Source organism: Macaca thibetana, chromosome 14 (genome assembly GCF_024542745.1).
Source record: "Macaca thibetana thibetana isolate TM-01 chromosome 14, ASM2454274v1, whole genome shotgun sequence".
Lineage (NCBI taxonomy): Eukaryota > Metazoa > Chordata > Mammalia > Primates > Cercopithecidae > Macaca > Macaca thibetana.
This window is the reverse complement of record NC_065591.1, coordinates 78,658,337-78,685,936: the sequence shown is the minus strand read 5'-3', so window position 1 is coordinate 78,685,936 and position 27,600 is coordinate 78,658,337. Positions and strand designations below refer to the sequence as shown.

General features: G+C 40.7%; 1 protein-coding gene and 1 pseudogene across 1 annotated transcript in view; both read left to right on the top strand.

Moving 5' to 3' along the window:
• Positions 1-27,600, top strand: part of ME3 (malic enzyme 3) — a 1,085,505-nt gene that overhangs the window by 692,702 nt on the left and 365,203 nt on the right. The window lies entirely within an intron of this gene.
• Positions 1,819-26,205, top strand: LOC126936508 (MOB-like protein phocein; annotated as a pseudogene).

Genomic DNA, 27,600 nt, shown 5'->3' with positions numbered 1-27,600 from the left:
AACTCATAGAGTTGCAAAATAGAATGGTGGCCCCCAGGGGTGGGCAAGAGAGAGGAATGGAGGGTTTGTTCAGTGGGTACAGTTTCCATTTGAAAGATGAAAATGTTCTGGAGGTGATGGTGGTGATGGTTGCTAAATAATGTGAATGTACTTAATGTCATTAAACTGTAAACTTAAAAATAGTGGAGATTGTAAATGTTTATACTGACCATTCTATATGAAATCATATATATTTATAGTTTTTAATATGTATACATGGTATATTTTACCATAATAAGAGATGAAAATTAAAGCAGTTGGATCTTTACAAATAAAAGAAAGAAGTGAATAATACACACCAGCTTTCTCCTGATTAGAGGAAGAGCCCCAACGCTTCTATGGTCACTTTTCTCTTCTTCTTCTTGCCTTATTATGAGGAAATCCTTAGAGGTTGGGGAACTTGGGTGACTTTGGCTAATGAGAAGCTCTGTGCCTTGGGTCCCTCAGGCCATAGAATAGTAAATACTCAGTCTGTGTCTCCAGTCCTGCAGTGTGAGGTTCTAGTCCAGTGGGCTCCACACCCATCATCTGCATCAGGAAGCTCATCTTACCCTGTTATCTGGCCAGTCTTGAGGATGGAGTCTGAGCCTCCATTGTGCACCATACAGGGAGGACAGCAGATCTGCTCTTTGTGGTCGTGGCCCAGCAGATGGCAAGTGCGGCAAGTGCAGCTCAGTGAGTGCTGAGGGATGGTCGGGAGCCTCGTTTTGTTTCCTCACCCTCAGTACAAACAGGAGAGTGTGGTGGGCAGATGCGGGGAGACCAATGTGCAAAGTGTCAGCTCAGCGGACTGTGGAGTTTCTGTTCTTGGTTGTGGTGGGGGTCTCAGAAATCTTATTCAAAATTTTGCTTTCCTCCCACGCTGGTTGTCCTTTTTCATAGACATCTCACCCATGAGAGCAAGGAATTAGTCCCTCTAAACGATTCCCTAAGCACAACAGAAAGATTATGAAGGTGATGATGAGGATAAAAAGGAAGATGGCAGATACCATGGCATCAAGAACTCTTACTGAGGGCTTTGTAAATGCCAGCTTCTTAGCTGTGTGGTCTATGCAACTTGCTTTGTTTCATCGTCATAGTCTTCTCCCAGTTACTAGTGCACATTTCATTATCATTTTACAGACTAGAAAAGGAGCAATGCATTTTCATATAACTTGTATCAGATCATGAAGTCAAAAAGGGTGAAGTCCCGTTTGAACCAGGCAGTCTAAGTCCAGACACATGGCATTTGGCCAGTCGTCTCCCTGCATCCAACCTGCCCTCTCAAATCCTTGTCACTGGGGCAGATGCCCCTGCTCACTGTGCCCTTCCCTTTGGGGGTCCCTGGTAGACCACAGCTAGAGCAGTGGGTGCCACATTCACTGTGTTAAGTATAGAAAAGCAGCTGAGATCACATGAAAGATGCCAGAAAGAATTGGCATAGGATCATTCGAGGGGCACCTCTCCCTTGCCCTTGCCCCTACTCCTGGCTTTCCTTGCATATATCAACTTCCTCAAAGGAGTCATAAATTCATTTGGTTTCCATTCCTATTGAGGAAGCTGGAAACTGTTTCAAAATGCAACTCAGATATGGCTATGGTTAAGACCTCTGACCTCTGCCCAAAACTTTTTGAGTGTTGGAAGGCCATGAAGTTCAGTGCCTGGCACTTAGAGACTGGCCATTAATTTTGAATACCACCCTTTCTACTTATCTGTATGGCAAGGGGCGAGATACCCGTCCTCTTGTAACACCTAAGGTTCTTGCCTAGTGACGCCAAAGAACTGGTGTGGCAGCTGACCATGGCGAGTGAGAGACACGGACCAAGAGAGAGAAACAGTTGTAGACTTTATCGAGCTGAGAGAAAGTACAAAACTTCCACAGTGTGGAAGGGGTCCCCAGTGGGTAGCCAGAGTTAAATTATACAATTTCCTTGTAAACTCTTTAAGGCAGGAAATAGGTGTGGTAGGAAGATGTTACCAGAGCGAGAAACAAAGGCAGTAAATTATTTTGTGACATGTCTTAGATTTTGAGGAAAACTGGAATTGCAGCTTAGGTTTTACCTACTTTATGACCTTGCAGTGGCATGGCAAAGGAGACAGGAGCTTACAGGACCCTACAAAGTACGTTTACAAGGAATTAGAATTGCGAGCATAGATAAGGTCCGCTGGTCACAGAAAAATGAGCAGTTAACATTCCTTTTAGTTTCGGGGGAGGGGGACGGGAGAGAGGACACAGGGAAACTTTCAGCAAAATTTTTGCTGTTTATAGCTTTCTTGGGGAAGAAAACACATGCACAAATCCTGGTGTTAGGAATATTTTAAGCTTATATCTTCAATATTAATCATCTAGGACCAAAGTAAGTCCTGATGCAGGGAAATGAGTGAGTTTCACAGCTTTCTGAGCCTCTACTCAACCAAGGAAGCCCAGCTGGCACCTCCTCTCACTCTGAGACTCATCACTGTCATCTGAGTTCATTTCTTGTTGATCCAACGGAAGTGAGCAACAATTAAACCTATCGTGGGTGCCCACTGCATGATGTCTATGTGATGGATGCATAAAGTAAAGACAAAGTGAATTTTAGATACATTCATAATATTTTAAGCTTAATCTCCATACAATTCAATGGAAATATCCCATGACCTGAAGTTCTGGTTTCCCTGCATTCCAGACAGGACATTTTATTTTGTCCTGATCTCAGTAAGTACTGAGTATTGTGAGAGGAACAAGTGAGTTCATTTTGTTTCTGATTCCCCAGAGTCTATATTTTGCTTGGCACACAGGAGAGAGCAAAAGTAAAACTCTATGTTAATTACTGAATAGAACCTTCCTTGGTTCACAAAAATTGGCTGTGATCAGTGTGACTTCGACATACTTGATTCTTTTATTTTCTGAGACAGAGTTTCACTCTTGTTGCCCAGGCTGGAGTGCAATGGTGTGATCTCAGCTCATGGCAACTTCCACCTCCCAAGTTCAAGTGATTGTTTTGCTCAGCCTACTGAGTAAGTGGGGTAACAGGCATGCACCACCATGGCCAGCTAATACTGTATTTTTAGTAGAGACGGGGTTTCTCCATGTTGGTCAGGCTGGTCTTGAACTCCAGACCTCAGGTGATCTGCATGCCTCAGCCTCTCAAAGTGCTGGGATTACAGGTGTGAGCCACCATGCCCAGCCTGGCAGACTCAATTCTTTGCTGCCTGTTCTTTCATCCCTTCCAGCAACGTGCCATAGAACTAGAGATGATAAAACAACACTTGTTTGTTTCTATGTCATGACGTGGGCCCTATGATTCTATTGATTAGTATTCACAGCATCCAATTATTCAAAAACCAAGGAAGAACTTTTCATAGATTTAATAGGAAAAAAATAGAGGCAGAAAGAAACGGGGGCAGGTAAACCTTATTGCTTGGACTGACACACATTTTACACTTTCACATTACTCCAGACAGAAAAAAGTAAACCAAAATTGTTCTTAGAACTTCATTATTATTTAATCATTGACAGCTGTATTGAACACTATGGACATCGGTGTGGTAAGTGATGGCCTATGGTTATGTCCATTTTTTTATTATACTTTAAGTTCTAGGGTACATGTCCACAACCTGCAGGTTTATTACATATGTATACATGTGCCATGTTGGTTTGCTGCACCCATTAACTCAACATTTACATCAGATATTTCTCCTAATGCTATCCCTCTCCCAGCTGCCCACCCCCTGACAGGCCCTGGTGTGTGATGTTCCCCGCATTGTGTTCATGTGTTGTCATTGTTCAACTCCCACCTATGAGTGAGAACTTGCAGTATTTGGTTTTCTGTCCTTGTGATAGTTTGCTTATAATGATGGTTACAGGCTTTATCCATGTCCCTGCAAAGGACATGAACTCATCCTTTTTTATGGCTGCATAGTATTCAATGGTGTGTATGTCTCATATTTTCTTAATCCAGTCTATCCTTGATGGACGTTTGGGTTGGTTCCAAGTCTTTGCTGTTGAGAATAGTGCCTCAGTAAACGTTCGTGTGCATGTGTCTTTATGTAGAATGATTTTTAATCCTTTGGGTATATACCCAGTAATGGGATTGCTGGGTCAAATGTATTTCTAGTTCTAGATCCTTGAGGAATTGCCACACTGTCTTCCACAATGGTTGAACTAATTTACACTCCCACTAACAGTGTAAAAGTGTTCCTATTTCTCCACATCCTCTCTAGCATCTGTTGTTTCCTAACTTTTTAATGATCACCATTCTAACTGGTGTAAGACGATATCGCATTGTGGTTTTGATTTGCATTTCTCTGATGACGAGTGATGATGAGATTTTTTTCATATGTCTATTGGCTGCATAAATGTCTTCTTTTGAGAAGTGTCTGTTTAAATTCTTTGCCCACTTTTTGATGGTTGGTTTGTTTCTTTCTTGTAAATTTGTTTAAGTTCTTTGTAGATTCTGGATATTAGCCCTTTGTCAGATGGATAGATTGCAAAAATTTTCTCCCATTCTGTAGGTTGCCTGTTCACTCTGATGGTAGTTTCCTTTGCTATGCAGAAGCTCTTTAGTTTAATTAGATCTCATTTGTCTATTTTGGCTTTTGTTGCCATTGCTTTTGGTGTTTTACTCACAAAGTCTTTGCCCATGCCTATGTCTTGAATGGTATTGCCTAGGTTGTCTTCCAGGGTTTTTATGATGTTAGGTCTTACATTTAAGTCTTTAATCCATCTCGAGTAAATTTCTGTATACAGTGTAAGGAAGGGATCCAGTTTCAGTTTTCTACATATGGCTAGCCAGTTTTCCCAGCACCATTTATTAAATAGGGAATTCTTTCCACATTGCTTGGTTTTGTCAGGTTTGTCAAAGATCAGATGGTTGTAGATGTGTGGTGTTATTTCTGAGCCCTCTGTTCTGTTCCATTGGTCTATATCTCTGTTTTGGTACCAGTACCATGCTGTTTTGGTTACTATAGCCTTGTAGTAGCATGCTGCCTCCAGCTTTGTTCTTTTTGTTTAGGATTGTCTTGGCTATGTGGGCTCTTTTTTGGTTCCATATGAAATTAAAGTAGTTTTTTTTCCAATTCTGTGAAGAAAGTCAGTGGTAACTTGATGGGGAGGACATTGAATCTATAAATTACTTTGGGCAATATGGCCATTTTCACAATATTGAATCTTCCTATCCATGAGCATGGAATGTTCTTCCATTTGTTTCTGTCCTCTTTTATTTCACTGAGCAGTGGTTTGTAGTTCTCCTTGAAGAGGTCCTTCACATTCCTTGTAATTTGGATTCCTAGGTATTTTATTTTCTTTCTTGCAATTGTGAATGGGAGTTCACTTATGATTTGGCTCTTTGTTTGTCTATTATTGGTATATAGGAATGCTTGTGATTTTTGCACATTAATATTGTATCCTGAGACTTTGCTGAAGTTGCTTGTCAGCTCAGGGAGATTTTGGGCCGAGACAATGGGGTTTTCTAAATACACAATCATGTCATCTGCAAACAGAGAGAATTTGACTTCCTCTTTTCCTAATTGAGTACCCTTTATTTCTTTCTCTTGCCTGATTGCCCTAGCCAGAAATTCCAGCACTATGTTGAATAGGAAAGATGAAAGAGGACATCCTTGTCTTGTGCCAGTTTTCGAAGGGAATGCTTCCAGGTTTTGCCCATTCAGTATGATATTGGCTGTGAGTTTGTCATAAATAGCTCTTATTATTTTGAGATACATTCCATCAATACCTAGTTTATATAGAGTTTTTAGCATGAAGGTCTGTTGAATTTTGTCAAAGGCCTTTTCTGCATCTATTGAGATAATCATGTAGTTTTTATTGTTGGTTCTGTTTATGTGATGGATTACGTTTATTGATTTGTGTATGTTGAACCAGACTTGCATCCCAGGGATGAAGCTGACTTGATTGTGGTGGATAAGCTTTTTGACGTGCTGCCGGATTCGGTTTGCCAGTATTTTACTGAGGATTTTCTCACTGATGTCCATTAGGAATATTGGTCTAAAATTCTCTTTTTTTTGTTGTGTCTCTGCCAGGTTTTGGTATCAGGATGATCCTGGCTTTATAAAATGAGTTAGGGAGGATTCCTTCTTTTTCTACTGATTGTAATAGTTTCAGAAGGAATGGTACCAGCTCCTCTTTATACTTCTGGTAGAATTTGGCTGTGAATCTGTCTGGTCCTGGCTTGTTTTTGGTTGGTAGGCTAGTAATTATTGCCTCAATTTCAGAACCTCTTATTCGTCTATTCAGAGATTCAACTTCTTCCTGGTTTACTCTTGGGAGGGTGTATGTGTCCAGGAATTTATCCATTTCTTCTGGATTTTCTAGTTTATTAGCATAGAAGTGTTTATAGTATTCTCTGATGGTAGTTTCTATTTCTGTGGGATAGGTGGTGATATCACCTTTATCATTTTTTATTGTGTCTATTTGATTCTTTCTTCTTTTCCTCTTCATTAGTCTTGCTAGCAGTCTATGTTGTTGATCTTTTCAAAAAACCAGCTCCTGGATTCACTGATTTTTTTTTTTTTTAAGGGTTTTTTGTTTCTCTTATCTCCTTCAGTTCTGCTCTGATCTTATTTTTTGCCTTCTGCTAGCTTTTAAGTTTGTTTGCTCTGGCTTCTCTAGTTCTTGTTGTTGTTGTCTTTTTTTTTTTTTTTTTTTTTTTTTTGAGATGGAGTTTCCCTTTTGTTGCCCAGGCTGGAGGCTGGAGTCCAATGGCACCATCTTGGCTCACCACAACCTCCACCTCCTGGGTCCAAGCAATTCTCCTGCCTCAGCCTTCTGAGTAGCTGGGATTGCAGGCATGTGCCACCATACCAGGCTAATTTTGTATTTTTAGTAGAGACAGAGTATCTCCATGTTGATCAGTCTGGTCTCAAACTCCTGACCTCAGGTGATTCGCCTGCCTCAGCCTCCCAAAATGCTGGGATTACAGGCATGTGCCACCTAGTTCTTTTAACTGTGATGTTAGGGTGTTGATTTTAGATCTTTCCTTTTTTCTCTTGTGGGCATTTAGTGCTATAAATTTCCCTCTACACACTGCTTTAAATGTGTCCCAGAGATTCTGGTATGTTGTGTCTTTGTTCTCATTGGTTTTAAAGAACATCTTTATTTCTGCCTTCATTTCGCTATTTACCCAGTAGTCATTCAGGAGCAGATTGCTCAGTTTCCATGTAGCTGTGCAGTGTTGAGTGAGTGTCTTAATGCTGAGTTCTACTTTGATTGCACTGTTGTCTGAGAGACAGTTTGTTATGATTTCTGTTCTTTTACATTTGCTGAGGAGTGTTGTACTTCCAACTATGTGGTCAGTTTTAGAATAAGTGTGATGTGGTGCTGAGAAGAATGTATATTCTGTTGATTTGGGGTGGAGAGTTCTATAGATGTCTATTAGGTTTGCTTGTTCCAGAGCTGAGTTCAAGTCCTGGATATCTTTGTTAACCTTCTGTCTCATTGATCTAACATTGTCAGTGGGGTGTTAGAGTCTCCCATTATTATTGTGTGGGAGTCTAAGTCTCTTTGTAGGTCTCTAAGGACTTGCTTTATGAATCTGGGTGCCCCTGTATTAGGTGCACATATATTTAGGATAGTTAGCTCTTCTTGGTGAATTGATCCCTTTACCACTATGTAGTGGCCTTCTTTGTCTCTTTTGATCTTTGTTGGTTTAAAGTCTGTTTTAACAGAGGCTAGGATTGCAACCCCTGCTTTTTTTTTTTTTTTGCTTTCCATTTGTTTGGTAGATCTTCCTCCAACCCTTTATTTTGAGCCTATGTGCATCTTTGCACATGAGATGGGTCTCCTGAATATAGGACACTGATGGGTCTTGACTCTTTATCCAGTTTTCCAGTCTGTACCTTTTAATTTGGGCATTTAGCCCATTTACATTTAAGGTTAATATTGGTATGTTTGAATTTGTTCCTGTTATTATGATGTTAGCTGGTTATTTTGTCCATTAATTAATGCAGTTTCTTCATAGTGTCGATGATCTTTACAGTTTGGCATTTTTTTTGCAGTGCCTGGTAGAGGTTGTTCCTTTCCATGTTCAGTGCTTCCTTCAGGAGCTCTTGTAAGGCAGGCCTGGTGGTGACAAAAATCTCTTAGTGTTTGCTTGTTGGTAAAGGATTTTATTTCTCCTTCACTTGTGAAGCTTAGTTTGGCTGGATATGAGATTCTGGATTGAAAATTCTTTTCTTTAAGAATGTTGAATATTGGCCCCCACTCTCTTCTGGCTTGTGGGTTTCTGCCGAGAGATCTGCTGTTAGTCTGATGGACTTTCCTTTGTGGATAACCCAACCTTTCTCTCTGGCTGCCCTTAACATTTTTTCCTTCATTTCAACCTTGGTGAATCTGATGATTATGTGTCTTGTGGTTGCTCTTCTTGAGGAGTATCCTTGCGGTGTTCTCTGTATTTCCTGAATTTGAATGTTGGCCTGTCTTGCTAGGTTAGGGTAGTTCTCCTGAATAATGTCCCGAAGAGTGTTTTCTAACTTGGTTCCATTCTCCCTGTCACTTTCAGGTACACCAATCAAACGTAGGTTTGGTCTTTTCACATAGTCCCATATTTCTTGGAGGCTTTGTTAGTTTTTTTTCCCCTCTTTTTTTCTCTGGTCTTCTCACTTTATTTCATTAATTTGACCTTCAGTCACTGATATGCATGCATCATGAAGTTCTCATGCTGTGGTTTTCAGCTTCATCAGGTCATTTAAGGTCTCTTCTACACTGTTTATTCTAGTTGGCCATTTCTCTAACCTTTTTTCAAGGTTTTTAGCTTCCTTGTGATGGGTTAGAACATGCTCCTTTAGCGCAGAGAAGTTTGTTATTACTGACCTTCTGAAGCCTACTTCTGTCAACTTGTTAAGCTCATTCTCCATCCAGTTTTGTTCCCTTGCTGGCGAGGAGCTGCCATCCTTTGGAGGAGAAGAGGCACTCTGATTTTTTTTAATTTTTTGCTTTTCTGCTCTGGTTTCTCCCCATCTTTGGGGTTTTATCTACCTTTGGTCTTTGATATTGATGACCTACAGATGGGGTTTTCATGTGGATGTCCTTTTTGTTGATGTTGATATTGATGCTATTCCTTTCTCTTTGTTAGTTTACCGTCTAACCGTCAGGCCCCTCAGCTGCAGGTCTGTTGGAGTTTGCTGGAGATCCATTCCAGAACCTGTTTGCCTGGGTATGACCAGTGGAGGCTGCAGAACAGCAAATATTGCTGTCTGATCTTTCCTCTGGAAGCTTCATCTGAGAGGGGCATCCACCTGTTTGAGGTGTCTGTGGGCCCCTTCTGGGAGGTGTCTCCCAGTCAGGCTACATGGGGGTCAGGGACCCACTTGAGGAGGCAGTATGTCCATTCTTGGAGCTTGAACGCCATGCTGAGAGAACCACTGCTCTCTTGAGAGCTTCAGACAGTGACGTTTAAGTCTGCAGAATCTGTCTGCTGCCTTTTGTTCTGCTATGCTCTGCCCCCAGAGGTGAAATCTAGAGAGGCAGTAGACCTTGCTGACCTGTGGTGGGCTCCAGCCAGTTTGAGCTTCCTGGCAGCTTTGTTTACACTGTGAGCTACTCAAGCCTCAGCAATGGCAGATGCCCCTCCCACTGTCAAGCTGCAGCCCCACAAGTTGATCTCAGACTGCTGTGCTAGCAGTGAACAAGGCTCTGTGGGTATGGCACCCACCGAGCCAGGCATGGGAGGGTATCTCCTGGTCTGCCATTTGCTGTGACCATGGGAAAAGTGCAGTATTTGGTCAAGAGTGTACCATTTCTTCAGATACAGTCTGTCATAGCTTCCCTTGGCTAGGAAAGGGAAATCCACTGACCCCTGTGCTTCCCGGGCAAGGTGATACCCTGCCCTACTTCAGCTTGCCCTCTGTGCCCTGCACTCACTGTCCAAACAGTCCCAATGAGAAGAACCAGGTACCTCAGTTGGAAATGCAGAAATCACCCATCTTCTGTGTCAATCTCGCTGGGAGCTGCAGACCAGAACTGTTCCTATTCAGCTATCTTAGAAGTGATCTCCAGTTATGTCCATTTAACTAAAACCTTCTCTCTGTTTTTGAGATGGAGCCTCGCTCTGTCACCCAGGTGGAAGTGCAGTGGTGTGATCTCGGCTCACTATAGCCTCTGCCTCCCAGGTTCAAGCCATTCTCCTGTCTCAGCCTCCTGAGTACCTGGGACGACAGGTGCATGCTGCCATGCTCGGCTAATATTTGTATTTTTAATAGAGTTATGGTTTCACCATGTTTCTCAGGATAATCTTGATATCCTGACCTTGTAATCCACCCATCTCAGCCTCCCAAAGTGCTGGGATTACAAGCGTTAACCACCGTGTCCGGCCGAACTTTCTTATGAAAACTCTAAGTCCGCCTAAGCTAAGGACAGGAGTTATATCTTACATGAATTTTAAAACGAGGCCCACCTACTTGAGTATGCAATTACACTCTTGAAGGAGAAAAGTCAGAGAACATAATGATGAAATCACTAGAACTTAACTGGCACCTGGAAATATTTTCTGATTATGAATTGTCAACTATAATTTTATTTCCAGGTGACTTTGTCTCAGTTGTTACACAGTGTTTATAAATGTTCTAAATCAAGGGAACTTGTGGCAATCTTAGAATAAAATAATACATTTGAGTTCTTAATTTCTTTTAATTAGAAGAAGCTTTTTCTTAAAGTGAAGAGAATGTTATTATTACATATTTTTCTTCAGAAAAGACAGGCTGTATTTTCTAGCAATTATGAATTTGTTATATATGATGATCTTGTTCTTGGAACATTCTTGAATCTAGTGTCTCTAAGGCAGGTGTGTACAGCAAGAAGTGAATAACACAAAAATCAATAGAATAATTATTAAAAAATTGAGTTTGTTAGAACTGCACAATATTGCTGAATGTGGATTGCTCTGAAATCTGAAACCATTACTTGTGAATTGCTTATATCCAAAATGCAGACACAGTGCTGTGTGTTGGTTTGTTTTCTATTTTTCAATCCTCTTTTCTACTCAAAATACGTAGAAACTCTGAGGGTGCACAGGGCAAGCACCAGGCTATGCCACCACCCTCACAGAGCCCTGGGTATGCTTGACTATTGAGGGCCAGGAGGTTAACTGTCTCCTGGACATTGGCATGGCCTTCTCAGTCTTACTCTCCTGTCCCAGATAACTGTCCTCCAGATCTGTCACTATCCAAGGGGTCCTAGGACAGCCAGTCACTAGATACTTCTCCCAGCCATTAAGTTGTGTCTGGGGAGCTTTACTCTTTTCACATGTTTCTGTAATTATGCCTGAAAGCCCCACTCCCTTGTTAGGGAGAGACATTCTAGCAAAAGCAGGGGCCATTATACACCTGAACAGAGGAGAAGGAACACCCATTTGTTGTCCCCTGCTTGAGGAAGGAATTAATCCTGAAGTCTGGGCAACAGAAGGACAATATGGACAAGCAAAGAATGCCCATCCTGTTCAAGTTAAACTAAAGGATTCCACCTCCTTTTCCTACCAAAGGCAGTACCCCCTTAGAAACAAGACCCAAAAAGGACTCCAAAAGATTGCTAAGGACGTAAAAGCCCAAGGCCTAGTAAAACCATGTAATAGCCCCTGCAATACTCCAATTTTAGGAGTACAGAAACCCAGTGGACAGTGGAGGTTAGTGCAAGATCTCAGGATTATCAATGAGGCTGTTGTCCCTCTATACCCAGCTGTACCTAACCCTTACACTCTGCTCTCCCAAATACCAGAGGAAGCAGAGTGGTTTACAGTCCTGGACCTTAAGGATGTCTTTTTCTGCATCCCTGTACATCCTGACTCTCAATTCTTGTTTGCCTTTGAAGATCCTTCAAACCCAACGTCTCAACTCACCTGGACTGTTTTACCCCAAGGGTTCAGGGATAGCCCCCATCTATTTGGCCAGGCATTAGCCCAAGACTTGAGCCAATTCTCATACCTGGACACTCTTGTCCTTCAGTACATGGATGATTTACTTTTAGCTGCCTATTCAGAAACCTTGTGCCATCAAGCCACCCAAGTGCTCTTAAATTTCCTCACCACCTGTGGCTACAAGATTTCCAAACCAAAGGCTCAGCTCTGCTCACAGCAGGTTAAATACTTAGGGCTACAATTATCCAAAGGCACCAGGGCCCCCAGTGAGGAATGTATCCAGCCTATACTGCCTTATCCTCATCCCCAAACCCTAAAGCAACTAAGAGGGTTCCCTGGCATAACAGGTTTCTGTCGAATATGGATTCCCAGGTACGGCAAAACAGCCAGACCATTGTAAACAGTAATTAAGGAAACTCAAAAAACCAATACCCATTTAGTAAGATGGACACCTGAAGCAAAAGCGGCTTTCCAGGCCCTAAAGAGGGCCCTAACCCAAGCCCTAGTGTTAAGCTTGCCAACAGGGCAAGACGTTTCTTTATATGTCACAGAAAAAACAGGAATCGCTCTAGGAGTCCTTACACAGGTCTACGGGATAAGCTTGCAACCCATGGCATACCTGAGTAAGGAAACTGATGTAGTGGCAAAGGGTTGGCCCATTGTTTATGGGTAGTGGCGGCAGTAGCAGTCTTAGTATCTGAAGCAGTTAAAATAATACCAGGAAGGGATCTTACTGTGTGGACATCTTATGATGTGAATGGCATACTCACTGCTAAAGGAGACTTGTAGCTGTCAGACAACCGTTTACTTAAATATCATCTTGCATGTCGTGACACCTTCACCAATAACATAGTCATGTATTTCCCCCCTGCCTTTTTTGGTTTTCTTCCCATCTCGGGGATCCTTTTCTCTTATTATAAAATTTTTCCTCCATGCTGAGGGTTTCATCATTAGGTGGGAATTCCCTTTGTCTCCATATTGCTGTGTGGGCATGGAGGACTAGGTAAGGCTTAGGGATTCTTAGTTGGCCTAGGAAATCCAGTTAGTCCTGTCTCTCAGTTCCCCTTCACAACAGAAAAACCCAAGTGCTGTTGGGGAGATTGGCTGATGACTGCTCTAACTGCTTCCTGCTGAATTGGGGCATAGTAGGGGTTGTGCAGTTGAGATTTCCTTGGGAGGGGTGGCTTTGATGTCATTAACATTGGAGCATGGGCTAGCAGGCCGGTCCAGGGGTCCACAGTAGATCTTAGTCATGGCATCTGGGACTCCATTTGAAGAAACATTTGTAGTTTTACAGCTTTGATTCTGGAAGAGACAAACTTAACAAGGAGGTTAGAGATACTGGGATTGAAATGTATGGCCTGCAGTGCAGGGGATTATTTCTTTGGCACACTTCACAGGCCCGGACTATCTGCTTGATAGTTTTGAAAAGGCCTGGTCCAGTAAATAATAATTTGGCCATCTGATGGGTGCTATCAGTGCCTAAGTGAAAGGTTTGGTGAAGGGTTTTAAGTAATTTCCATTGGTTAGCCGCAGGCAAAAGTATTTTTCCTTCTTCGGTGGCCAGCCATCCTGAGGGGAGGAAACTATGTCCTCATGAGGTTCCCCATTCTATTTCTTCTTCTGAGTACTGGGGCTTGGTTTCCCAGAGGGGATTTCCCCATACTAGGGGTCCTTCTATAAGCATTTCTAATGGAGGGTCCAACCTTGCGGCTCTTTTGGCTTCAATATCTGCTTGGCGGTTCCCTTCATCTTCCCCAGAAAGGGCGCAGCAGTGGCCTCCGTGTTGTACACAGTCATCACCCCCATGCTGAACCCCTTCATCTATAGCCTGAGAAACAGTGACATTAAAAGTGTCCTGCAGTGGTTGCATAACAGAACAGTTTAATCTCATTATTTTATTATCTGTTCCATTCCTTTTGTAGTGTGGGTTAAAAAAGCCAGCAAGGTCAAATACAAATAATATCACAGGGTGAACACCCACTGTGATATTAAGAGTAATAGCTCCCAAGGATATCGAAAATACTATCACAAAGTGTACACACATGGGGTACACCTACTGTGATATTAGAAGCCATATTTCCCTAAAATATTATGAAAAATATCCCCAGGTGTACACCCCCTGTGATATTAGAAGTAATGTTTGCCCTGGATATTATGAATAATATCAAGGGTATACACACATGTGGTACACCCACTGTGATATTAGGAGTTATATCTTCCTAGGATATTATGAATAATATCACAGGGGGTGTACACACATGGTGAACACCACCAGTAATATTAACAACATCCCCATAGAATATTACAAATAATATCACAGGGGGTATACATACGTGGTGTACATCCCCTGTGACATTAGGAGTAACATTTACCTCAGATATTATGAGTAATATCACAGGAGTTACACCATCTTGAACATTAGGAATGTCCCCCTAGGATATTACAAATAATGTCACAGGGTGTACACACACTGGAACATGAGGAGTAACATCTTTCCAGAATATTACGAATAATATCACAAGGTGTACACCACCTGTGACATTAGGAGTAACATTGGCACAGGATATTATGGATAATATCACAGGGTGTACACCCCCTGTGACACTAGGAGTAACATCCCTCTAGAATATTGGATATAATATCACAAGGTGTACAAGCATTGTGACATTGGTAGTAACATAACTTTAGGATATTATGAATAATATCACAGTGTGTACACCCCCTGTGACATTAGTAGTAACATTCCCCTAGGATATTACAAATAATATTACAGGGTGTAGAGCCCCAGTGATATTAGGAGTAACATTTCTATAGGCTATTACAAATAATATCACTGTGTATATATTACATGTAACATTAAAAGTAACGTCTCCCAAAACTATTACAAAAAATTTCACAGGGTGTACACCTGCTGCGACATTAGGAATATCATCCCACTAGGATATTACAAATAATATCACAGGGTGTACAAGCATTGTGGCATTAGTAATAACATCCCGCTAGGATATAACAAATAATATCATGGAGTGTACACCTTCTGTGACATTAGAAGTAACATCCTCCTAGGATACTACGAATAATATCACAAGGTGTAAACCCCGTTGACATTAAGAGAAACATCCCCCTAGGATATTCCAAATAATATCACTGGGTGTACACCCCTGTGACATTAGGAGTAACATCTGTGTAAGATATTATGTATAATATCACAGGTTGTAAACCCCCTGTGACTTTAAAAGTAACATCCCCCTAGAATATTTCAAATGATGTCACAGGGCGTACACCCCTGATGACATTAGGAGGAACATCTCCCTAGGATATCATGAATAATATCACAGGTTGTACACCCAGTGAGATATTAAAAGTAACATCCTCCTAAGATATTATGAATAATATCACAGGGTTTACACCCACTGTGTTATTAGGAGTAATATATTCCTAGGATATTACAAATAATGTCAAAAGGTGTACACCCCTGTGATATTAGGAGTAATATCTCCCTAGGATATTATGAATAATATTACAGGGCATACAGACCCTGTGATATGAGGAGTAACATTTCTATAGGATATTACAAATAGTATCACTGTGTGTACACCTCATGTGACATTAGGAGTGACATTCCCTGAAACTGTTACGAATAATTTCACAGGGTGTACACCCTCTGTGATATTAGGAGTAACATTCCACAAAACTATTGCAAATAATTTAACAGATAATAATGTAACATGAGGAGTAACAAACTTGTAGGATATCACCAATAATATAAGAAGGTGTTCACCACCTCTGACATCAGAAGTAACATCCTTTTAGGATATTTCAAATAGTATCACCAGGTGCATACCCCCTGTGATATTTTTTACACCATTTGTGACTTTAAAAGTAACTTTCCCCTAGGATAGTACAAATGATATCACAGGTGGTTTACACACATAATTTATACCTCCTGTGACATTAGGAGTAACATTCCCCTAGGATACAATGAATACCATAACAGGGTGTATGCTGCCTGTGACATGAGGAGTCACATCTTTCTGGAATATTACAAATAATATTACAGAAGTTGTACACACATGTTGTACACTCCATGTGCCATTAGGAGCAATATCCCAATAGGGTATTAGGAATAATATCACAGGGGTTTTACACACATGGTGTAATCCCACTGAGACATTAGGAGTAACATCCCCCTAGGATATTACGAATAATATCACAGTGGTTGTACACAGATGGTGTACACATTCTGTAAAAGTAGGCATAACATCCCCCAAAGATACTATAAATAATATCACAGGGTGTGTACAAACATGGTGTATACCTCCTGTGACGTTAGGAGTAACATTTTTCTCAGATACCATAAATAATATCACAGGGGTGTACACACATGGTGAGCCCCACCTGTAATATTAGGAGTAACATTCTTATAGGATATTTTGAATAATATCACAAGGGGTGTAAACACATGGTGTACACCCCATGTGACATTAAGAGTAACATTTCCCTGGGATATTATGAGAATTATCACAGGGTGAACACGACTTGTGACATTGGGAATAATGTCCCCCTAGGATATTACAAATAATATCACAGGGTGTACACCCACTGTACACACCTGGTGTACACCCACTCTGTACACACCTGGTGTACACACCTGGTGTACACCCACTCTGATATTAGAAGTAATATCTCCCTAGGATAAGGGCAGGATAATTGAATAAATGAAGGCAGGATATATGATAAATGAAATATATAATATAAATATAAAGTTAAAATAAATGAAGGCAGAATAATTAAATAGCATCAAAAGAAACATCACAAGGCAGAAATTACAGTCTTTGCAACACTACTGTGTAATTACTATAGGGCCTAATATTCTTTGAAAACTATGTGCTTCCATCCACAATAGCAAAGACTTGGAACCAACCCAAATGCCCATCACTAACAGACTGGATAAACAAAATGTGGCACATATACACCATGAAATACTATGCAGCCATAAAAAAGAATGAGTTCATGGTTTTTTTCAGGGACATGGATGAAGCTGGAAACCATCATTCTCAACAAACTAAAACAGGAACAGAAAACCAAACACTGCATGTTCTCACTCATAAGTGGGAGTTGAACAATGAGAACACATGGACACAGGGAGGGGAACATCACACACCAGGCCTGTTGGGCATTGTGGAGCAAGGGGAGGGAGAGCATTAGAACAAATACCTAATGCATGCAGGGCTTAAAACCTAGATGACGGGTTGATGGGTGCAGCAAACCACCATGGCACATGTATACCTATGTAACAAACCTGCACAATCTGCATATGTATCCCAGAAGTTAAAGTAGATAAATAAATAAGAAAACTATGTGCCAGGCATTTTCCCCTCATGATCTATTTACTGCCCACGTCTGCCGTCTGCCCATGTCACATAATAGGCAAGTGAGGGAGCCAGGATCTGGAACCAGGTTATCTTATTTCCAAGTCTATGTTTATACCATATACCAGTTACTAGGTTTGAGTGTGAATAAATGGAACAGAGAGAGTTTGCTCTTGGAGTTCAGAGGAGAGAGAGCTGTGGGCTGGAGAGGTAAGTGAAGGCTTCATGAAGCCTTGGATTATTACTTGGAAGTTATTGGATTAGTTCTTTTATTCCCCAGTATTCTAATATGTTTTTCCACGTTCTTATTTATTTATTTATTTATTTATTTATTTATTTATTTTGAGACGGAGTCTTGCTCTGTCACCCAGGCTAGAGTGCAGTGGCGCTATCTCGGCTCACTGCAAGCTCCGCCTCCCGGGTTCATGTCATTCTCCTGCCTCAGCCTCCTGAGCAGCTGGGACCACAGGTGCCCACCACCGCGCCCACCACCGCGCCCACCACCGTGCCCGGCTAATTTTTCGTATTTTTAGTGGAGACGGGTTTCACCGTGTTGGCCAGGATGTTCTTGATCTCCTGACCTGGTGATCCGCACGCCTCGGCCTCCCAAAGTGCTGGGATTACAGGCGTGAGCCAGCAAGCCCGGCCTTAATTTTATTTTTTAATATGTAAAACATTAGCATGCTTCCAAAAGTCAAAACTGTATATAAAAGTCTATCCAGAGAAGGGCCACTTCTTCCCCTGTCCTCTTCACCACCCCCCAACCCTTTGTAGGCAACAGTTTTATTGATCTGGTTGGTTCTGCTTTGTGTGTCTAGTACTTTTTACTTTTAGGAATAGGGTCTCACTCTGTCGCCCAGGGTGGGGTGCAGTGGTGTGATCAAAGCTCACTGAAGCCTTGAATTTAATTTTTTATTTAATGCTTGCCATTGTGTATATTATATATTGAGTGCTTGATTTTTTCTTCCTTTAAAGAGTATTGGTTTTGTTCTGGCAGACGTATAAGTTACCTGTTGATTATCTTGATCATTTTGATACTTGTTAGTATGTTTTATCAGAGCAGTTCTGAAGTACTGTTTACTCCAGGACTAGTTTAGCCCTACTACTGAGGCATGACCTTTCTCATAGGCTCTAGGGAATATCCCCATGTTTAGTGCAACCTTTACTCTCTGATCATTGGAATTCAGATGTCTCCCAGCTGTTTGCTCTGGGAATTGTTGGTTCACAGCTTGTTGGTTGTTCTTCGCTTGGCCTCATGGAGTTTCTCCCTACATATGCATGGCTTATTCAGCCATGAATTCAGAGGGATCTTATATAGACTTCCGGTGCTTTTTCCTGAATTTTTTAAAATAAGAGATACATCTATGTTTTATTTTCCCTTCTTTCTTACACAAAATTAGCACACCATATATATGGTTTTGTCCTTCGCTTTTGTTTAGCTTTTAAAAATTTAGCTGTATATCCTGGAAATGACTCTACATCAGCTCATGGGAAATTTCCATAATTCCTTTCTACATGTCATCCAACTCTGTGGTACTTTGCCTCACAAATTCCAGCCACCTCAGCTTCCATGATCTCTGCCTTCTCAACTCAGCAAGAAGGCCATGCCCAGCTTCGGTTCCTCCACCCGTACAATGGTCTGGGGAGCACTTTTAGGCTGAAAGCAGGGGAAGAGTAGGCTCACCTCACCTGTTTTTCTTTTCTAGGGACGCATTCCTATGCTGCCGATTATCCAATGTCTTAAAACATGTGTTTCATACATTGTGTCTAGTTGGCTAGTTGTTTATGCTAGGAATGCAAGTCCATTGCCGGTTCATCCATCCTGGGCAACATGGCCAAAAAGAAATTTTGTTTTTTTTTTTTTTTTTTTTTTTTTTTTTTTTGAGACGGAGTCTCGGTCACCCAGGCTGGAGTGCAGTGGCCGGATCTCAGCTCACTGCAAGCTCCTCCTCCCGGGTTCACTCCATTCTCCTGCCTCAGCCTCCCGAGTAGCTGGGACTACAGGCACCCGCCACCTCGCCCGGCTAGTTTTCTGTATTTTTTTAGTAGAGACGGGGTTTCACCGTGCTAGCCAGGATGGTCTCGATCTCCTGACCTCATGATCCGCCCGTCTCGGCCTCCCAAAGTGCTGGGATTACAGGCTTGAGCCACCGCGCCCGGCCCAAAAAGAAATTTTGCACGCATAACTGAATTGCTTAATTTTGTTCAGCTAAGTGGGGTTCCTTCTTCCAAATGAGCTCCTTTTGCACATAGTCAGAATGATGGGAAAAATCTTGCACATATTCTCTGGCAACTTTTATATAATTCATTTCCTTAAAACCAGTCTTAGCTCAAACCCCTTATCCCTACTTGTCTTGAGCTTCCTGATCTGAGGTTGAGCTGCCCAGTGTCTGGCCTGCATCCCGTTTTCAGAGGCCTGTCCTGTTCTTCTGGTCCCAGCTTGTCGCTCAGCTCTGTTCCCTGCCCTGCTTAACTTTTGAAGTCTTCCGTTCAGATTACATATTCTCTATACATAGCAAACGCTTATGTAGTACTTTCTTTTTCTTCTTGGGATACATGTGCAGAATGTGCAGGTTTGTTACATAGGTACACACGTGCCATGGTGATTTTTCACTCTGAGTGCTGCATGGCTCTGAGATTGTTGTGTCCTTACAAAAGGTGTTCCCTAAAATGGCCTGTCCTGTCTTTCTACTTTCAGAAAAGTCCCTGCTGCCCACAAATCCTGCCTTGCGAGAGCCAAGTGACCTACTTTCACTGCCTTGAATGTTAGAATTTCTAGCCACCACCCCTTAAATTCTGGAACATCCCCACCCACTCTCCTCATCAGCAAGTCATACTATGACATGAATTAGGACTCGCTGAGTCTTTACTCGCTGGCAGTTGTGGATATGGTATGCTCTGGGCATCCAGGAAGTGTCGAGTCCCTGGGCACAAAGACAGACATTAACCATGTCCCCAGCTTCCAGCAAGTGGGTGTTCAGTTTCTTGTAAGAACTATTATTATTATTATTATTATTATTATTATCAACACTATAGTAACAAAGAGGTCTCTTCACCCCTAGATACTTCAAAGCTCTTTTCTTAGAAACAAGGATATTCCCTATCAAAATAAGTAAATTAACATTCAAATTTCATCAATTGCCTTGATTATATTCATTATGACTATTTTCCCCCAATGTGCGGATCCAATCCAAGATTATGCATGACCTTGAGTAGTCACTTCTTTAGCCTCTTTTAACCTGGAGTTTGCACAGAGGTGTTGATCAATCCCATTGCTCTATTCACGACAGCCCTGCTTCCGTGCTCTCAGTCATGGAGAAAGAACTCAGCTAAATAAATATTCCTGTGCAAGACCTTCCCTGGCATGGCAGAGGGGATGGTATTGAGGTACTTGATTAATGTCAGTGCCTATATGGTGTCTGAATGGCCAGGGTATCATGTACTAGAGCTAAGAAAAATAAATTATGTATTTGCCAAACCTATTTGGGAACAAACTCATACCTTAGAAGCTTATTTATTTCCACTTGGCAAAGGTATGTGCTGCCACTGAGGACAGCAGTCATACCAAAGTTAGCTTAAATATTTTTTTCGTTCTTACTCCCCCTTCCCTTCCTTCCTTCCATTCTTCTTCCCTTTCTTTTCGTTCTCATCTCACTCCCCCTTTGCCTGGTAGTTATTTGAGCTGAAAGACCATCCTATAAATATCTTAACTGAATAATAACATCCAAGCGGTTCTCTGAAATGAGAAGCCCACAGTTAGGCTGGTTCTGCCAGCCAGGGGCTATTTTAACCATCACAGAACTGAGACAGTCTCACATTCTGTAGCTGATATCAAATATATTAAAATGCTCATACATGTCATGTAAGTTTTTTGAATGTATTTTTATAATTATGTTTTTGAAATTATTTGGTTATAAGTTACTTATTATAGGATTGCTTGTAATTTCTGGAAAATCCTTGTGCATTCTCTGGAAATCTTGTGATGTGAGAAAATCTAACCCTAAATTGTGTTCAAATGCAATGGAAATTTCAACACATAATAAAGAAACAATAAAGTTGACTTAATAAAGTTGAGATAGCTTACAGATATTCAGATTTTAATTCTTTTAGTTTTTGCAAATTCCCTGCAATATTTAGCTGCATTTTGTATTTGTTGTTGTTTTGCAAGGGGTTTAAGTGTTCTTATTGTCCTCCAACTCCCCACCCCGCCAAAAGACGGAGTAGCCTCAAACACTATGCCTATGGGCCACATGGGTAGAACGCCCTGACTAGTTGGAGTCGTTATGCTATTACCACCTGTGTGTTCCTCGATGAGTACTTATCTCTCTGTTTCAGCATCACAGGAGCTGTGTGACCAAGGAAGTAGCACTGTATCTAAGGATGATAAAAGTCCATGAAACATGATAATAATTTTTACTTGTACAATACCATCCACTAAATACTTTCACATACTTGACCTCATATAATTCATTGTGGTCATCAGATATAACTGAGAAGGCTTGTGTGAGGTTTGACTTGCCCAGTTGACTGTGAGTGGTGTGGACCAAGGCACTTGCCTGTCGTGTTCACTATTGTATCCCCTGGGCTCAGAACATGGCCAGTCCAATATCCATCTACCCACCCACCTATATCCATCAACAGAATATTTATTGAGCATGTACTACATAGTGCTGAATAATGACTAGTGATGTTAATCTATCTTGGAGATTTTGGGGAGGGGGCATTTAGCACCATAAGTAGTTTATTTAGCATCCAAACACATAGCTTTCTTTTAAATTACACATTTTGTCTTATAAATTATGCCACTTATTTAAATTTTTAAAAATTTCATGAAAAAAGAATCCAGGTTCTGAGTAAAGTCCATCACAGTCCAAATGTGGGACCTTGTTGATCTAGGATAGTGGTTAACAGACAGAGTTAAGCATCAGGGTGTTGGATTCACTTCCACACTAAAATACTGAGCTTAGAGCCTGGAACAAATGATTTAACTTCTTTAGACTGCAGTTTTCTCACTTGCAAAATGCAAATAATAACTGCATTATTGGCCTCATGGGCTTTTCAGAGATTCATGAGGTTATGAATATGTGATTTATGAACTGTGAAGAGCAATACATAATTGTAAGAAAATATAATTATGATGATGATCGGGATCATTATGGGAAGAGAAGACAAGACAAAATTAACTGTAAAGTGTTTTATAAAATTCAGATACCAGATTAAATAAAAATAATAAATACACCATAGGAAAGTGAAGGATGGAAGAAACATTTTAAAGAGTAAAGAGTGATAGAAACATAATATCCTCCTCTATTTCAATAAACAAGGAATGACCTGTAATTTGGAGTACAAAATCAGGACATCATTTATGATTTAACAAGCTTCCATAATTTCCTAAAGCAAATATTTAGATTCTAGACTCAATGATGCCATGGAACTGTTACTCCCTAGAAAAATTTGGGCCACAATTAATGGAGACTGAAGAGAGGCTTGTACATTCTGCTTTGCAATCTTGTTGGTTATGCCAATCTCTTTGCAGAATTGCTCTGTTGATGTAGATATTTAACTGTAATCTGAGCCTCATTTGCTTATGCCTGTAGAAGGAAGTGATGGGTTCCCACTATCTCACTTTGCAAAGGCTCAAAAAGATGGATTTACTAGGTTAGCAATACCCAATGTATCAAAGAGTCAAGGAACCATATCCAATCAAATCAACACCCTGGTAGGCCTGGCACCCAAATCTCTGTCTCAGTCCATATATAGCACCCACTGTGGGCTAGGATTCAATGTAGGATTTGAGAGGAGAGAGATGGTAGAAAAGGATAAGATTTAAATCACAATGAAGTAGATAATGTAGGCACTCCGAAAAGAGAGTCAGATAGCCAAACAGTCCTTTGCCATTGCTCATTGGGCTTTGTGAACTTAGGAACTCCAAAGAAAAGAGGAAAAGACTGGGTTCCATCATAGTTTCAGAGCTCAAAGTCCTCACCCCACTGTTCTTACTTTCCCCCTTTTTATGTTATGTTATGTTATGTTATGTTATTTTTGACACAGGATCTCACTCTATTGCCCAGAAGGGAGTAACTGAAGGGGCGTGATCTTGGCTCACTGCAATCTCCACCTCCCAGGCGCAAGTGATCCTCCCACCTCAGCCTCCCAAGTAGGTGGGACCACAGGCGTACGCTTCCATGCCTGGCTAATTTTTGAATTTTTTATATAGACGGGATTTCACCATGTTGCCTGGGCTGAATGATTCCACCTCTTCTAAAGGGCAGAGCCCTCTTTTGGCTTTGACTTCTCTTCACCAAAGCCCCTTGGTTTGAATTCCTGATGAAACCAATGTGACATTGCTTTGCTCTGTTAAAATGCATTAGCAAATGTGGAAACATGAAAAGATTTAGCACCATTAAGCACACTGCTTTGTGATAATCTGATATGAACTTACCTCCTCGACTCTTCTGTGAACTCCATGAAAGCAGAACACTGTCTTTTCTATCCTGGTGTCTCTGCTTCTAGCCAGGTCCTGGAACCTAGTTAGTATTCAGGAGGTGGTGGTTGAATTGAATTTGAAATTGTTGAGCCCTCTCACAGCCCTCCCACAGTTGTGGGAGCATGAGAACCAGGCCAGGGTTGGCACACAGGTCTCATTCTACTCATTAGGGAGCCATCTGGAGTAGATGAAGCACAGAGACCGCAAGTTCAAGTCCTGGCTTTACACTAAATTAGGTTAGTTATTCTACATCTCAGACCCTCAGTCTCTTCATCTGTAAAATTAGATTAATCATACGTTTTTTTCCATGATGTTTTTACAGATTAGGAATACTAAAGTAAAAGAAATAGGAACTGAATAAATTGTATGTATCATCCTTATTACCCTCTGCCTCCATGTTTGTTTCTGGTCACCAGATATAGCCTCCTCATTCTTTTACGGAAAGTAACTTGCCCCCATCCCCTGATGGGGCCTCCCAAACCTTCAGGCTGGTCAGGTTGAAACCCATGGTACTTGATCTCTGGAGGCAGAAAGTGACAGGAATCTGTGGCTCCAGGTCAGCTGTAGCCAGTGTGGATCCTGCATTTGAACTCCCACACTCACCCCTGAGTTGTAGCCCTGGTTCTGGTCAATGGCTTTGGCTTCCCATCCCAGTTCCAGCATCTCGAAATTAAGAGGCAGAAGGAAACATAGATTTCGTATTCCCCCCTTGCCCACACTGCAGAGATCCTTGATACAAGATCTCAAATTCCCTACAAAATACTTCCACTAACAGAATCACCTCCAGCCCATGCCTCTCTGCTCCCAGAGGCAGCCCCATCCCATTCTTGGTCAGTCCTGGTTGTAAACAGGATTTTCCTTTAATTATGAAAACCACTGCCCTTGAAAGACCATCCATTGGTCCTAGTTCTGCTTTTCTTTTATTTTGCTTTAAAAAAAATTTTTTTTTTTTGAGTCAGGTTCACACTCCCACCCAGGCTAGAGTGCAGTGGTGCGATCACGGCTCACTGCAGCCTCGACCTCCTGGGCTCAAACTATCCTTCCACCTCAGCCTCCAGAGTAGCTGGGACTACAGGCACGCTTAACTGTACCCAGCTAATTTTTTTATGTTTTGTTGAGACGAGGTCTCACTATGTGGCCCAGGCTGGTCTCAAACTCCTGAGCTCAAGTCATTCTCCTGCCTCAGCCTCCCAAAGTGTTGATATTACAGGCATGAGCCACCATGCCTGGCTCTAGTTTTGCTTTCTACAGCCACATAAAACATAACATTTAATCTCCAAAATGATACCACAAGTCTCTAAAAGATGGTAGTCATTCCTCCCATTATCTCTTTGGCACATGGGATGAAAAATTACCATGTAAACTTCACAAAGACACATGTTTTTCAGTTTTACCTAAATGGGTGCCTTGCACATAGCAGGTGCTCAATAAATATTTGCCAAATGAATAAATAAATGGGCCCCTATTATGTGCTTTATAATTCACTATCTCTAGTTCTCACAAGCTCTCTAGGAAGAAATTACTAATCCCATTTTATAGATATTATTTTGCATGTAAAGTAGGATCTTCTCTTCTGTATTCATCTTTATTTCATCTGTAATGTCAATTCTCCTTTTAAAATGCAGATAGAAGCAAGTGCTTTTTCTTAAAAATCCTTTAATAAATACATTTTACTTCTAAAAAATTACTGGTACTCTTACTTATTAAATCGAGCCAATAGGCCCAGACACTGATACTATGGTCATGGCGGAGGGGGCGGCGTGCTGAGGCAGAACAGGCTGGGCACAGGATTTTTATAATTGGCCTGATGAATCCTTTGAAGAAATAGACAGTACACTAGCTGTTCAACAGTATATTCAACAGAACATAAGAGCAGATTGCTCCAATATTGACAAAATTCTTGAACCATCTGAAGGCCCAGATGAAAGTTAGAGAAGTATGGACATTTAAGGCAATTCAGCCTTGAGCTAAATGGACTTCTTGTCAAACTTCAGAGTGAATGCCATCCAGATACTTGCACTCAAATGACAGCAACTGAACAATAGATTTTTCTTTATGCTGCTCATAAAACTCCAAGAGTGTCCTGCTATAGCCTATACTAGACACACACTTGATGGCGCTGCATGTCTTCTGAATGGCAATAAATATTTTCCCAGCAGGGTTAGCATAAAGGAATAATCTGTAGCAAAACTAGGATCAGTATGCCTTAGGATTTACAGGATATTTTTGCATGCTTATTTTCAAAATTGGCAGATATTTGATGAATATGAAAATGAAATATTTTTGTGTCATTGGTTTACTAAATTTGTGATGAAATAGATGAAATATAATTTGATGTCCTATGATAACCTGATTATACCAATATTAGAAGAGGAAGTACAGAATTCAGTTTCTGGGGAAAGTGAAGCAAGAAGGGAATCATATGGAAAAATGTACTGATCACCTATCTAACATGAATTATGTACTGTATATATCATTTTAGACACATCAATCATGTATCCATATTATAGCTTCTTCATTAGTAGTATAATCCATATTATAGCTACTTCATGTATAGTATAGCTGGGTTATACGTGTATTGTATGGGTTATACATGTATTATACATGTTATACATGTATTGTATGCTGGGTTTGCCTTTTAAAATGGGAAATACTTTTTAAGTTATTCATAAGCTGTATATTCACCAGTGTGGCACCCATGGTTTTAAAATAAGATTAGTATTATCTGTTTATAATACCTGTTAATAAAATAATTTACAGTTTGGTAAAATTGCTGCTAAACAATCATTGGATCACAATCCTCATCAAACAAACCCATCTATAAAAAAAATTGAGTGAGAGCTTGAGGTTTCACACAAGCCATTTACTAAAGAGGTAGAAATGTTTTTCTTTGGTTTTACCCTGAGTTTAGATATCCTAAAAAATTCTACAGTACGTAGTTTTGTCTTACCTGTTAACTTTCCTCAAATGAGATAAACTGTTTTAAAATTCTGTTTATAGTTTTTGATATGCATATATAATTATGTATATATCTAAATACAAATGCAAATGAAGCAAGAGTAATACTTAAATAATTTTACTGTGCTACATAAAGAACATACTTGGAAAGGATTTACCTTTCTGCAACAACAGACTGGTGCATACAGGATGATGATAATGATAAGGCACATAAATGACGTTCCCACTGGAAACCTGCCCTGTCCACTCCTTCTCACTTCCCTTAACCTTATCCTCAAACTACCTTAGCTGAGAAGCTTTTCACCAGACTGTGAGTTAGTGGTGGCTTATACCTATTTATATTTGTATCAATTGCTTGCAGATTATACCTCATATTAGCAATTACATTACACTACAAGAAAATGTATTTGCATAGGGTCTTGCTTATCTTTGGTTTGCAAAATCGTTCTTCTTAGAAAACAGTCCTTAAAATAGTTGGACTCTTTCTGTTAGTAATATTAATCTTTCATTTAACCAGCTAGCCAGCATTAAATAAAATTGAAGAAATACTGTAGTATTTATTTTACACCCCCTCCTCACAAAGTTTGTGTTTGAATTATGTGCACGTGGGAGATTATTAGCAATAATTCATAGGTTCCAAGGGTGTTGATGAATAGTCATACATTTTTTGGACTTTGTTTTAATTCATTGTGGTAAGACTGATTCAAATGCAGATTTATCAGTCTTATATTCTATTGAATGCCATTTTTTATAAAGCACTGGAGATCTTATTGCCAAACTGATTGTAATGAGGCACTAAGGCTGGAAACATTGTACATGTTGTGAAGAAAGTATTTAAATTCAACTTTTGAACAGATTTAACAAACATGAGGAACTTTTTATATTTAAAAGGGTTATTTTGAAATGAAGATGAAAA